Raw genomic sequence first — 16,079 nt, 5'->3', positions numbered from 1 at the left:
CCCTGCTTTAAAATTACAACAGAATTTGGAAGTAATATAGAAAGGAGGATAGGGCATCAATATAAGATGTGTTCATGAATTGTTAAATAAAAACAGCTGGTAGCAAAAGTAATCATACCAGTGATTCATGCCATTTAAAATCAGTGGTTCTTAAAGTGTGATACCTTGACCAGAAGCATCAAGATTACCAGAGAACTTGTTAGAAAGTTTTGAGGTTCCAACTCAGACCTATTGAATCAGAGACTTTTGAAATGAGACCTGAGCATCCTGGTATTTATTAACTTGAATCAACTTGTCCTAACCATGCAGTCTCGGCAGTGGTTATCCAGCTTTTAAAATATATTTATCTCTAAGACTTCCTCTGAAATAATTTCGAGTTGTGAGCAAGCATAAGTCATATTTTTTAAGACCTTCTAAAGAATAGTTCAAGATAGTGTGCTGATATTGGTGTGAATTGCAAACTGTTTTTAATGGGTGACATTTTGATTTAATTCTATATGATTATCAAGTGCTCCTTTGAATGTATTTAGGGGATCTGGTGGGGATGTGTGGGGAGATGGACTCCAGTTCCTCAGTTGAGCAAAAAAGATAGATGACTTTTTTCTCCTGAGATCACCTAGCTACAGAACTGTAGGTGCGATTATGTTTAGGATTTCTGACAGTATTATTATATCCTCAAAAAGTCTTTTTGAGCCCATCAGTTTTTTTCTCCGCATATTACAGATGAGGAATGGAACAGACAGGGAGTGTTTAAGAGGCTTGCCTAATGTTTTACAGGGCTGCAGTGGAGCGGCAGGGAAAGGGAAAAAATAATGAAACATCTGAAGACAAGACAAAGCTTTCCTCCACCTCCAGCCCCCTGCCCTGCTCTTTTATTCTAACAGAGCCTGAAGCAGCAGGATGGTGATGCCCAGGGTGAGGCCCCCAATCCTCACGGCCCTCCTCCTCCGCCCACATGTCCTGCGCCATCGCCTCATGCAGCAGTCACTGTAGCTCCTGCAGTTTTGGTTTTACTATTTTCATTTTGCTATGTATTTGAATATTATTATTTATCATACAATTATTGGTTTTCATTTACGTGCTTTTTATAAGGAATTGTGCATTTCTGCGTGTGATTTTTATTTTCTTGAAGTCAGGTTTTTCTCCATCAGAGATTGATGTTACTGAAAAATAAACAGGAGTTCATGTCATGGGTGGAAAGGGTTGTGATATATATATACATATATATCACTTCATAATACAGCTCATTTTCTGTAATGTATTTCTTGTGATTATTGATAAATATCTTTGTATCCTTTTTTATCCCTGTGTGTCATGGGTTGAGTGTTTCAGTACTTATGATGAGATAAATTGTTCTTTTTTCTCGGGAAGTTCTTCAATACATTGACCAGATTTTTGACCAAGGAGGGAAGGAGGGTACAGAGAATTGGGAGAAGAGTGGTCAGAAAAAGCTCCCTCTAGAGGCGACACCATCACCTGAGTCCTTTAAAGGGTAGGGTTGGAGAGAGAAATGGGGTTAGAATCAGAAGAAAGGTAGATGGGTGGGATAGCTTATGTGAAAAGTAGGAAATGAAGCATAGCATGCTTATTTTACAAAGTTAAAAATCAGCTAAGAATAGCTATAGTGTAGTGTGAAGAGTTTGGAGAAGGAAGTGGCAACCCACTCCAGTGTTCTTGCCTGGAGAATCCCAGGGACAGAGGAGCCTGGTGGGCTGCCGTCTATGGGGTCGCACAGAGTCGGACACGACTGAAGCGACTCAGCAGCAGCAGCAGCAGTGTGAAGAGTGGAGATAGCTAAAACGCGAGAAGTAAACCAGATCCCAAACAGATGTATAATAAATACCCTTGACTTCCTTCTGAAGATATGGGTACCTGTTGAAAGAGCCTAATAAAGCTACCTGAGTTTTACTGAGTCTTGCATTTCCCAAGCTGTAAATTGTTAGAATTGCTTTATAATTTTTTTGAAAGGTGTTGAAGAGACGTGAAAAGGGTAAAAGTATTGGATGTACTGCATTATTTCTTCATTTTTTAATTTATCGAACTGATGTTTATCATACTGTATATGAGACGTTGTACTGGACACTAGGAATATGGTGATAACTGGACATGTTTCTCTGTTTCCCTAATAGGATTATGTGTGGCTATTTTATTATCTTACCTCAGAAGTCCCTTTGTTGGATACATTTCAGTATGGATTCAAGGCACTTAGAATTCTAAGATACTGATGTTTACGACCAAACATTCACCTTTCAGCATATAAACATGACATTACTATTAGAGCTGGAAGCCTGTTTAGAGCGAAAGATGTGGAGTGCTTACCATATGCAACAATGATATGGGTATGCCTGAGAAGCAAGATGTATCTGTAGTCCTAAGTGATATTTCAGTTCTTTTATATAAAGATAGCTACTGCATTCAGTTAAAAAAACACTGGCCATTCAATTCATTTAAAATTAAGAGGATAACTATATTTATTGCTGCACAAGTAACTGTGGTTTTGTCGTGTTGAAATTTGCCATTTGATATTGGAATACATTCTTAAATGTGGTTTTGTTATATATCATTTTAATACACATTTCTTTATATATATTTTTTACTAATGACTTATTTCCTGTGTATTTTAGATTAGGGAAATGATGTTCGAAAAAAAGCAAATTGAAAGAATTTTCTTATTTTGAGTTCAAAATGGGTCATAAAGCACTGGAGACCACTCACAACATCAACAATGCATTTGGCCTAGGAACTGCTAATGAGCATACAGTGCAGTGATGGTTCAAGAAGTTTTGCAAAAGAGACAGTAGCTTTAAAGATGAGGAGCATAGTGGCCAGCTATTGAAAGTTGGCAGTGACCACTTGAGAGGATCATGGGAGAAGTTACCTAAGAACTCGACCATTTTACTATCGTTTGGCATTTGAAACAAATTCGAAAGGTGAAAAAGCTCAATAAGTGGGTACCTCATGAGCTGACTGAAAGTTTAAAAAAATGGTCGTTTTGAAATGTCATCTTATTCTGTGCAACAACAGTGAACCATTTCTCAATTGGATTGTGAGGTGCGATGGAAAGTGATGACTAGTTCAGTGTTGGACTGAGAAGAAGCTCCAAAACACTTCCCAAAGCCAGAGTTGCACCAGAAAAGGTCATGGTCACTGTTGGGTGGTCTGCTGCCCATGTGATCCACTGCACCTTTCTGAATCCCAGCCAAACCATTACATCTGAGAAGTACGCTCAGCAGATCAGGGGGATCCACAGAAAACTGCAACACCTCAGCTGGCATTGGCTAACAGAAACGGCGCAGTTCTCCACAGCAGCGCTCCACCACGCGTTGCACAACCAGCACTGCAGAAGTCGAATGAATAGGACTGCGAAGTCTTACCTCATTGACCATAGTCACCTGACTTCTTGCCAGCTGACTACCACTTCTTCAAGCATCTCGACAACTTTTTGTAGGGAGAACACTTCCACGACCAGCAGGAGGCAGAAGATGCTTTCTAAGAGTTCATTGAATCCCAAAGCACAGATTTTTATGTTACAGGAATAAGCACACTTAATTCTCATTGGCAAAAATGTATTGATTATAATGGTACCTGTTTTGATTAATAAAGGTATATTTGAGGCTAGTTATAATGATTTAAAATTCACAGTTCAAACCACAATTACGTTTGCACCAGCCTAATATTTTGAAGTTATTTTTGTAGCTCAGTCCTGAGAGGAACTCAGTTTTGGAATCTATAGTCTAAAGAAAGCGAGACGTTTTCTTGGCATAGATAGTCATAACTGTACTTTTTAATTTACAGTTGTGCTATCAGTGTTGTACCTATAAACAATTCCAATGGTAGTGTAAACTGGTTATATAAACAATTTTGAATGATAGTATGCACATACATTATAATTATCTAGGTTTTTGTTTGAAGGGTTGATTCATACCTTTAATGTATGCTTTAATCCTTATGTATCCTAAGGCTGTTCTAGCACACTGGTATGTGATTATTATATTTATTTATTCAAATAATATTTCTAGTAGTTCTTATTTTAGTTCATTAGCACTAAAGTACCAGAAAGTAAACTTTTAGTACTGTTTTGAAAATGTTAGTGAATAATGCTGGTAAATAAGCTATATGCTTGAGTCTTCATGAATGTATGAATGCTTGATTATTCATATTGGAATTTACCTCTTATAATTCAACAGAGAATCTTTTTCTGAAAGATTTTGCTACTGTACAAATTTTCTTGCATATAACTGGTTAGTTATTTTGTGGCAATTCCTGGACTTGACTTATTTCTAGAATCTGTCTTAACCTCAAAAATATTTATGTTCTATGAAGAAAACTTAGAAATATCAACTAGTATTTGTACAGGAATTTAAAATTTTTGCTTGCTTCTTTATGCCACCAGTGTTCATACAGAATTATCTCATAGTATTAAGTAATTAGAATATTGTTATTGCTGTTTTCCACATTTGTATAGCTCATTAAGTTTTTAAAAATTGCTCTGTTACTTTGAAGAGTAAAACCTACCAGTTATGTTCCGTAGGACAGTAGAAAGTAAGATTTTAGGTGGATATTTAGCTGTTTTGTGAGAAGTGATATTAGAATTCTCAAATCCTATCATTTGATATTTTCTTAATAACAATTCAAATATAATTAGTATTATAACTAGCATTTCTTGGATATATTAGTTACTGAATGATTTTGGGTATGCACATAGAAAAAAATCAGTATCTATTTCACATCATACACAGAATTTCTGTTGAATAGAGAGTTCGTGTAGAGGAGTAATAAAATAAAGGAAAAACAAGTTGGGTATAGTTGATGGAACATCTTGTATTCCAGGCTGTGACATTTGACATTTGTCCTGTGGTCATTGGACAGCTGTTAAAGGTATTTAAAAGTCCAAGTGGTCAAATAATTGTAAGAATGATAAGCTGGAAACAGATAATTAACTTTTAAAAAGAAGGTTATAGAAATAGACTGTGACCTCATCTCTTAATTATGATAGATTTTTAGCTGTGTTGAGATTTATATGATGCTATTCCACTTGGTTTGAAAGGGGAAGTAGGATTAAATTGGGGATTTAGGCTGTGTTCTAATTCATACATTGTAAGTTGGATTTATCCCAGGAATGCAGGGTTGACTTAACAGAGTATCCTATTATGAACGAAGTTTTAATATGTCCATGCTACATGAATAATCCATATAGAGTCAAGCAAATGCCAGTCAAGATCCCAACGAATTAATTTTTTCAAGAATTCAAAAACTGATCCTTAAATATATAGGGAAATTAAGGGGATAAGAAGATACTCTGAAGAATAGCAAGATGAGAAGCTTTGTATTACAATATATTGAGACTAATGTTATAGCTATAGTAACGTGGCATTGGCACAAATACTAAATAAATCAATGAAGTAATAGCTCAGAAACAGAACCATGCACATAATGTGGTGTTGCACGTCAAAGGGGGAAAGAACCAACTCTTTAAGCAGTGATGCTGGGACATTGGATACATATATATGGGGGAACTGTGAGATTGAACCTACCTTGTATCTTATACAAAATTGACATCCTGAAATATTATCGACCTAAATGTGAAAGGCAAAATTGTAACACTTCTGGGATATAATGTAGGAGAATATCTTCATGATTTTGAGGTAGGGAAGGAATTCTTGTACAAGACATAAACGTTACTATCATAAAGGATAATTGTAAAGGAAAAATGAATAAATTTAATTTTGTTAAGAACCTGTATTCATCCAAAGACAAGTGTTAAACATGTCACAGAATAGGAAAGGATTTTTTTCAACAGTACATAAAAGTGGCAAAGGACTTATGTTGATTACAAGTAAAAGAATGACTGTAAAGCGATAAGAAAAAGACAACTCAATAGGAAATTGGCGAAGTCCTGGAACACTTGGCACCTCACAAAAAAGAAAATGCAAATGGCTAGTAATTTTGAAATGTGCTTCATTTTCTTGGTAATGAAGGGAAAGCAAGTTAAATCTTCATTGCAGGTAGAATACATTGATACAACTACTTTAAAAAATTGTTCAGCATTATCTAGTGTGACGATATCATTTTGTGAACTAACAATTCTGCTCTTAAGAATATACCCTGGAGAAGTGTGTGCAGATACACAGTAAACTATGTCTGCAAAAATGTGCATAGCTCCATTTTCATAATAGCTCATAGGTTGAAGCACCTTCAATGTCTGTCTGTAATAGAATGGATAACAAGTTTTCTCCCACATAATATAGTACAGTATTCAATAAAAATGTTCAAGCTGTAACTACCTGCAACCCCAAACGTCCAGTGTATTGAAGGAGAACAGACAGAATAATACAGTGCATATATTCCATTCACATAATATTTAGAAATATGTGCATGCTCAGTCACTAAGTCATGTCTGACTTTTTGCGACCCCATGGACTGTAGCCCACCAGGCTCCTCTGTCCATGGGATTCTCCAGGCAAGAATACTGGAGTGGGGTGCCATTCCCTTCTCCAGTGGATCTTCCTGACCCAGGGGTTCAGTCCATGTCTCCTGCATTGCAGACAGCTTCTTTACCAGTGAGCCACTGGAGAAGCCAGTTATAGTTTGAGGGATATATATCGTAAACCTATGATAAAAGTACAGGAAGTTGACACCACAGACTTAGGATGGTATACTATGGAGGAGAGAGGGGAGGGTTATGTGATTGAAGGAGATACACATGGTTCTGGTTCTAGTGTATTTTTTGACCTGATTAGAATTACTGTTGTTCACTTTGTAATTGTTGAATTTTATGTAAATTTTGATGTACCTTCTGTTGGTGGTGGTTTAGTCACCAAGTCGTGTCCGACTCTTGGCAACTCCATGTTCTATAGCCTGCCAACCTCCTCTCTCCATGGGATTCTCCAGGCAAGAATACTGGAGTGGGTTGCCATTTCCTTCTCCAGGGGATCTTCCTGACCCAGGAATCGAACCCAGGTCTCCTGCACTGTAGGCAGATTCTTTTACTGACTAAACTACGACGGAAGCCCTTTTATGTATTAAGTCCAGTTTTTAAAAAACGTTTTTGTTTTCAAAGTGTCTGGAAAGAATAAGTATCTTTCAGAATTGGAAACAATTATTAAAAATGGAAGAAAGGAGAACCTTTCACATTAAAAAAAGTTCTAAAATCTAGTTTAAGTTCCTTGGGACTTAAAACATCATTCCATAATTTTAAGCACTGATATATTCTTTATGCTAGAGGTGACAAATTATCCATTCAGCCAGTGTTTATGGAGTTGCTTAGTTGTTTCACTGAAATGTGATTTAAGGTGGTTGATAATATTGTGGATTGGTATAATTGATGAGCTCATCGTGCATTTTAAAACTATGTGTATATACCTTTGGAGTACTTTTAATTCCCTGGTTTCACTCCTAGGTGCTATGATTATTACTACTTTGGAATGGAATTTGATAGTTATCATTATAAAATTGAGTGTGTGTCAAAGAATATTTTTAATTCTTGGTTGACGGTAGTTAAAAATACAGTCTTATTTGACATGGGCTCTGTTAAACAGGCAGTACAGACTCCTGAATCCAAAATTCATTATCATCTAAAAATTCCAGAAAATACCAGTCCTCTGGGATTTTTATCAGTTTTTATTTCAGACTCCACATGATTCAAATGTTTATTTTATATTTACAATGAACAATATCCTGAGTCCTAAATTTCTTCATTCTATGAACAAACACCAAAGGTTATAGTGTGTGTGTGTGTGTGTGTGTGTGTGTATATATATATATATATATATATATATATTAAGGCATATATATTTTATATATATCTGCATTGTATATATAATTTCCATGGAGAATAAATGTTATTTTTATTATGTTTGAAATTTTAAATTTATTTTTTTGCTGATGAAAGTATATAAGCAAAAGGAAATCTGTTTAAAATTAGCTGCCTCTGCCTAATTTATAATCCTTTTTGAAATATGTTTCTGTTTATTGTTTTTAAAAAAAACCTGAGATATCCAGAAAAAAGTCTAAAACAGCATTGTTCTTGCCTCCTCAGGTTTCTTTTTCCTGGTTTCTATCTCCTTTCTACTCTTCCCTTATTCTTGCTGTCTTCAGTGGGCTTCCTTGGTGGCTCAGAGGTTAAAGCGTCTGCCTCCAATGTGGGAGACCCGGGTTCGATCCCTGGGTAGGGAAGATCCCCTGGAGAAGGAAATGGTAACCCACTCCAGTATTCTTGCCTGGAGAATCTCATGGGCAGAGGAACCTGGCAGGCTACAGTCCATGGGGTCGCAAAGAGTTGGACACGACTGAGCGACTTCACTTGACTTCAGTTTCACCAACAGATTTAGTAATGTAAACCAGAAAGTGACAAGCAAATGTTCAGGGCCAGCCAAACAGTGTTTTATATACCCAGAATTCTAAAACTGTTTCTTTGAACTTGAAAGATGAGGTTGTGAATACTTTATAAGTAGAACAGTAGAATATGTGACTTCAAAGATCTTTGTTGGTGTATATACCATACCATAATTTGAGTCAGCTTTTCCAAGTTTGGGATCTTTTCTGCTCTCAGTTATGGAGGCATTAGCCAGGCTTGCTTAGGAGACTTAGATGACTTAGGTAAGGAGACTATTAACTAATGACTCAAAGAATTGTGACAGTTTTTTTTCATAAAGGTTCTTTGATTATAAAGAATAGGAATTCATTTGAAGTGACTCTAACTAAAGAAGAATTTATTGGAAAAATATAGGCAGATGGCATCCAAGTCTGAAAGGAATGCCTGGCTTCCTTAAGGCCTGAAGAGGAACTCTGTCTCAAAGTTTCCATAGTCCCTCATCTCTGCCACCATGGCTAGTGTGCAAGATGACTCTCCTGAAGGCACAACTGATGGTCTTCATGTAAAACTAATTGATATTCTAGGTTCTTATACAATTAGCCATTTTTGTAACCAGAACATAATTCCCAAATTTTAAAGAAACTTAAGTTATGATACTGTCTTGCTGATGCTTTCTCAGTAGTATAAAAGATTTAGTGAACTGTGGACCTTTGTCTCAGTGCTAACATAATTTTTTTAACAGGGTTGATCCTCTGTAGATGACATGGAGTTTCTCTTATTTAAGAAAAGTATGACTTTTGATTTTTAGACCTCTTGGTTTATTCTTCAGCCGTCTTTGTTCAACTAAGTTCCAAAATAAGAACTTTTGGCTGTTAGTTGATTATAGCTAAATGTACACTTAAAATGAGAGGTCTTCTTGCACTATCAGTTCTAATCTTTCGTATCCAGAAGCCCACTGGAGAGCATCCCAGAAGCTTTCAGAGTCTAGATTGTTATTAGTTGAACTTGCATACGAAATTATAGTTATAAAATTGTATTTTTGTGATTCAAATGCAGTCAGCTGTCAACAATTTCTGTGGATCGACCTAGTACAAATTAACGTCTCTGAATTGCCTTATATTATTGCTTAAATATAACAAATTCATAACTTTATGTTTTAGAAAACATCTGAAGTAACATCACATCATCCTGGTCTCTCCTTTGCTACGTGTTTTTTTTTTTATTGTGCAGGTATTAATAAATACCTATTTCATATGTGTGTGGCACCTTGTTTGTCTAGACTCTGAAAATGTAAAGCAGTCTATACTTCAGTCTGAAAATTCATACATTAGTTGAAGAATACAGGGAAAAAAAGCAAGAGAGTTCCTGAAAAACATCTATTTCTTCTTTATTGACTATCTCAAAGCCTTTGACTGTGTGGATCACAATAAACTGTGGAAAATTCTGAAAGAGATGGGAATACCAGACCACCTAACCTGCCTCTTGAGAAATCTGTATGCAGGCCAGGAAACAGAACTGGACATGGAACAACAGACTGGTTCCAAATAGGAAAAGGAGTACGTCAAGGCTGTGTATTGTCACCCTGCTTATTTAACTTCTATGCAGAGTACATCATGAGAAACACTGGACTGGAAGAAGCACAAGCTGGACTCAAGATTGTTGGGAGAAATATCAATAACCTCAGATATGCAGATGACACCACCCTTATGGCAGAAAGTGAAGAGGAACTAGAAAGCCTCTTGATGAAAGTGAAAGAGGAGAGCGAAAAAGTTGGCTTAAAGCTCAGCATTCAGAAAACGAAGATCATGGCATCCGGTCCCGTCTCTTCATGGGAAATAGATGGGGAAACAGTGGAAACAGTGTCAGACTTTATTTTGGGGGGCTTCAAAATCACTGCAGATGGTGACTGCAGCCATGAAACAAAAAGACGCTTACTCCTTGGAAGAAAAGTTATGACCAACCTAGATAGTATATTCAGAAGCAGAGACATTACTTTGCTGACTAAGGTCTGCCTAGTCAAGGCTATGGTTTTTCCTGTGGTCATGTATGGATGTGAGAGTTGGACTTTGAAGAAAGCTGAGTGCCAAAGAATTGATGCTTTTGAACTGTGGTGTTGGAGAAGACTCTTGAGAGTCCCTTGGACTGCAAGGAGATCCAACCAGTCCATTCTGAAGGAGATCAACCCTGGGATTTCTTTGGAAGGAATGATGCTAAAGCTGAAACTCCAGTACTTTGGTCACCTCATGCGAAGAGTTGACTCATTGGAAAAGACTCTGATGCTGGGAGGGATTGGGTGCAGGAGAAGAAGGGGACGACTGAGGATGAGATGGCTGGATGGCATCACTGACTCGATGGACGTGAGTCTGAGTGAACTCCGGGAGATGGTGATGGACAGGGAGGCCTGGCGTGCTGCGATTCATGGGGTCGCAAAGAGTCAGACACGACTGATCCACTGGACTGCACTGAAGTAAATACAATGTTGCATATGTTACATGAATGCTCTAAAGAGTAAGTGCTCTTACAATTTCAGCATATGGAGCAGTGGGGAAAGAAGGTTTCATGGAAAAATGCAGTTCAAACTAGGCCACAGTGAGCTATAAGATAGTCACACAGGTAAGAGAGAAGACAGGGTTTCAAGCAAGTGGGGTAACATCAGTGAGGGATTTTTATGACTGTAAGGAGGACAATAATTTTGACTACTCTGGCTGGGTCAGAAGTTTCAGGGAGCATAAAAATGGGAAAGGAAAAAGCTTTTAAGTAACTTGGAGTCAGGCTAAGGAATTTTGATTTTGTACTCCACGTTTATTATTTCAGGAGGGATGTAAGATGTATAAAACTACTGCGGTTCAGGGAGAAAATAATAGAAATTATATTTTATCCCAAGATTTGTTTGTTACTGTTTTAGAATATTGACAGTCATTCATGCTTATAATTTTTTCAGTGTATGCATATATTGGGGGCTGTTCATGAAATATGTTTACAGGTGGGGTGGGATAATCTAAAAAGTTGAGAGAGTACTGCTTTTAGATCACTGAGAGCCATCAAATATTTAAAACAAGGGGGACAAATACAAAGTGATATGGAAGAGAACTGAATCTGTAACAATTTATGGGACAAATTAGAAGAAAGAGAAGTGAAGGAAGGTATAGTAAGAGTCCAGGTATAAAGCAGCACAGGCCTGCATGAGTATGGAGGCAGTAGAAATGGAATAATATATCTACAAAATTTGGAATTCCATGTTAATGTGGGGAGGGAGCAAAGTGAACAGCAAGATTGCTTGCTGTGTTGACTAGACATAGCTAAGTCCAAAGAGGAGATCTGTTGATACTTGATAAAAGATAAGAAATTCCATCTTGATTAAATTGAAGTAGTGATATTAGCCAAATATCCAAATGAAAATGTGCATTTGTTGGGTGTCTAGTTTTTCAAAGTTTCAGAATAGATTTGGAAGAAGGTATAAAATCATTACTCTCATCCAACTATAAAGTGAGCTTCAAGTTACTCTTCATTTCAACAAAACTGATTTAATTAATACCAAAAATGAGAAGAAAACATCCTTTTACTTGTAAGTTTGATTTAGGTATATCCTGTTTGGAAAGTTTAGATACATTATAGGGATTCCTTCTCCCTGGAAATGCTTATAGTCAAAACACTACCTACTCTTTCCCCAATAGCTTAAATTTTACTTTGGCCCTCGTAAGCTTCAGATGGAGAAGGAACCCTGTTTTGAGAGAGTCTGTGGTTTGCACTTTTAGATGATTACACTCTTAATACTGTAGTATGAATAATAATTTCATTTATGAATTGTCACAAAAATTAAGGATTATTCTCCTTAATTTCTTGAATAAGAGGACTGAAATCTGATAATCCTCTGATCATAATTATCTTAATTGTTGATACCATAATAAATTAATATAAGTCATTAATTAGGTAATCAGATATTTAAAAAAATTTTAATAGCACATCGTTCTTTCTTTTAAAAATCAATACTCAGTCCAGTACTAAGTTCTAAAAAGAGCAGACTCTTTCCCCTGCATTTGGATCTGCTGTGAATCATGAGTCAAGGGTGATTTCACTCTTACAACTGTTAAACAGGTGGTTTTGTTTTTTCTCCAGAGAAAGGTAAAATCATGACTCTCAGCTATATAATGAACATGTCAAGAGTTTAACTTACTAATTTCTGAGGGAGCACAAAAAATGTTGCAGCTGGTTAAAGGTAAATCCAAAAGTAAAGCCAAAGACAAGTGCATAAGCCCATCTAGAAGCTTTTCTGTTGATTCAGACAGTGAAGAATCTGCCTGCAATGCAGGGGACCCAGATTCAGTCGCTGGGCTGGGAAGATCCCCTGGAGAAGGGAATGGCTACCCACTCCAGTATTCTTGCCTGGAGAATTCCAGTGGCGAGAGGAGTCTGGCCAGCTGCAGTCCATGGGGTCTCAGAGTTGAACGTGACTGTCACTCATCAAGAAGGCAAAATGAATTTTCTTCATAGATGCAAAACTGACCTCTTTTCTCAATGAGGAAAGACCACCTGCAGACAGCATCTATTTGTATGTCTATAAACGGTAATTATTTGTATTACTCTCAGCTTTCTACAAATAAACTTCTGTTTCTGCAGAGTTGTAAAAGAGCTCAAAGACCAGCACAAACCTCAATGAATCAGATAACCTGGAAGGATGTGTCCTAATGGATGCATTGCTTTAAATTAAGGACACTTAGCAATTATTTTTTCATCCCTTTAAGAAATTTTTACAATCTGTCTTTATGTAATGAGTATTGAAGGTAAATGTTATCTAAGGGTATTCATTATTTAAAACCTATTTAAAATTTCTCAACATCACAAAAAGGAAAGCTATTAAAGAGTTTAACTTTGTTGTGACAAGTAGAAAGTTTGTGTTTTTAAAAGTGTTTAACTGACACTCCAAAAATAAAATGTCTGTCTTCTGTAGAAATAGATTGATAAAATTTGTAGGTACACTAATTTTACAATTTCATGTAAATAATGTTTCTAGTTAGACCCTTTAGATATATTTGGAACACTGATATAAAGACACAGAACAGATTGTATCAAGACAGCATAAATTGATTAATAATTTAATTTTTCATCACCCATTGATCCCTTTAGCAATTCATAATCTATACTTCAGAATACAGTCATTTAAGAAAAGCAAATAGAATACATTAACCTAAGTGATGTATGCCCCTGAAAATATCAAATTATTCTGGCACTATAGAGTCTTCCCCTTAAGTTTTGCCATAATGGTCTGAAAAACTGTCAATCACATGTACAAGAATGAAATACTTTTAAAATCTTGCTTACTTAAGAATGTGGAACATTATCATCAGTAATAACTATAAAGAGTACACAGTGCTAATATTCTTGAATGTTCCCACTTAAAAGCAGACTCTCCCCTTAATGGTGACCTTTCAGGTTGTATTTTCCAAGTGTTTTTATTGAGGCTAGCTTGCAGTATTTAAGAAAGCTGAAGCTAGCCTGTTTCTTATATGCCTTGCCTGGCCTTGTTAATAGATACCAGCATTCCACTTGTTAGTACCAGTGACACAGGAGAAACTTTTAATATTATGCTGTAGTGTATTGATAAAGAAGACAGAAAAGGTCTTTTTATGGTAGTTGGATCCTCAAAACAACTCTCCATGTTCTAGTGATAAAACCCAAGTTGGATATCCAGCAGAGGTACATGAGCTTATCTGTAGAGCTGATACAGCCTCTTGAATTCTCTCACCATGACAGGAACCCCATCTAAAGTGAAGGCTTGCAGAACTGGAGATACCAGAACACTTTTCTTCCTCATTAGTACAAGTAGGGTTAACCCTACTCTTCTAGGATAAAAGTGTGTGATTATTAAACAAAGGCCATATTCTTTTTCTTCTGTAATTTGAAAATGTTCAGAGAGACACACTTGGGTGATTGTTGTTACTAGAAGAGCAAGACTGTGAATTACCTAGCCTTAAGGTATAGGAACAGGAGGGGGAAATATCTGGAGATTTCAGGATAGAATAAATCAACTTCATGATAAAATCTGTATATAGGCATCTACTGTATTTGTTGTTTCTGTAGCTGTGTTGGTTATGAGAGTTCATTGTGTTCCAGTATTCTCAGTGTTAACATCTTCATTGCTGATAGCAAGTTGCAGAGCTTTGGCAGGCAGAACTTGCTACCATGAATAGGGCAGAATTTATCTTCACCCTTTAGTTATAAACAACAGGACTTTTTATGACTAAGTATACATGAAAGTTCAGTGATTACTTAGACCCACATATATAACTTAGAGCCTTGAGGCTAATTTTGGAGAAATAGGTGTGGCGTATGCTGCCTCACACGCTAGTAAAGCAATGCTCAAAATTCTCCAAGCCAGGCTTCAGCAATATGTGAACCGTGAACTTCCAGATGTTCGAGCTGGTTTTAGAAAAGGCAGAGGAACCAGAGATCAAATTGCCAACATCTGCTGGATCATTGAAAAAGCAAGAGAGTTCCAGAAAAACATCTATTTCTGCTTCATTGACTATGCCAAAGCCTTTGACTCTGTGGATCACAGTAAACTGTAGAAAATTCTGAAAGAGATGGGAATACCAGACCACCTGATCTGCCTCTTGAGAAACCTATATGCAGGTCAGGAAGCAACAGTTAGAACTGGACATGGAACAACAGACTGCTTCCAAATAGGAAAAGGAGTATGTCAAGGCTGTATATTGTCACCCTGCTTATTTAACTTCTGTGCAGACTACATCATGAGAAACGCTGGGCTGGAAGAAGCACAAGCTGGAATCAAGATTGCTGGGAGAAATATCAATAACCTCAGATATGCAGATGACACCACCCTTATGGCAGAAAGTGAAGAGGAGCTAAAAAGCCTCTTGATGAAAGTGAAAGAGGAGAATAAAAAAGTTGGCTTAAAGCTCAACATTCAGAAAACGAAGATCATGGCAACTGGTCCCATTACTTCATGGGAAATAGATGGGGAAACAGTGGAAACAGTGTCAGACTTTATTTTTGGGGTCTCTAAAATCACTGCAGATGGTGATTGCAGCCATGAAATTAAAACATGCTTACTCCTTGGAAGAAAAGTTATGACCAACCTAGATAGCATATTCAAAAGCAGAGACATTACTTTGCCAACAAAGGTCCATCTAGTCAAGGCTGTGGTTTTTCCAGTGGTCATGTATGGATGTGAGAGTTGGACTGTGAAGAAAGCTGAGCACCGAATTTATGCTTTTGAACTGTGGTGTTGGAGAAGACTCTTGAGAGTCCCTTGGACTGCAAGGAGATCCAACCAGTCCATTCTAAAGGAGATCAGTCCTGGGTGTTCTTCGTTAGGACGGATGCTAAAGCTGAAGCTCCAGTCCTTTGGCCACCTCATGCAAAGAGTTGACTGACTGGAAAAGACTCTGATGCTGGGAGAGATTGGGGGCAGGAGGAGAAGGGGACGAGGATGAGGGGAAGAGGATGAAAAGGCTGGATGGTATCACTGACTCGATGGACAAGAATTTGAGTGAACTCCAGGAGTCAGTGATGGACAGAGAGGCCTGGCATGCTGCAGTTCATGGGTTGCAGAGTCGGACATGACTGAGCAATTGAACTGAACTGAACTGATGCTGTCTGCTCATGTTTAGTGATGTGTTGTGGTGGAAGTTTGAGGCATTATGGTGGGATTCCCAGTGCATGCCAAGAAATTTGAGCAGTTAACTTAGACATCCCAATGATTACTTCTGATTCTTTAAGCATCATATTGAACAAAGTGAAATGT

The 16,079-nt window shown here is 37.1% G+C and overlaps 1 protein-coding gene across 4 annotated transcripts in view; it reads left to right on the top strand.

Annotated features, from left to right (window-relative positions):
- Positions 1 to 16,079, top strand: part of MEF2A (myocyte enhancer factor 2A) — a 183,225-nt gene that overhangs the window by 117,959 nt on the left and 49,187 nt on the right. The gene's annotated exons all lie outside the window — the stretch shown is intronic.

The sequence above is a fragment of the Budorcas taxicolor genome, chromosome 21 (assembly GCF_023091745.1).
Source record: "Budorcas taxicolor isolate Tak-1 chromosome 21, Takin1.1, whole genome shotgun sequence".
Lineage (NCBI taxonomy): Eukaryota > Metazoa > Chordata > Mammalia > Artiodactyla > Bovidae > Budorcas > Budorcas taxicolor.
The sequence above is the reverse complement of the archived record's forward strand: the minus strand, read 5'-3'. Positions and strand labels throughout refer to the sequence as shown.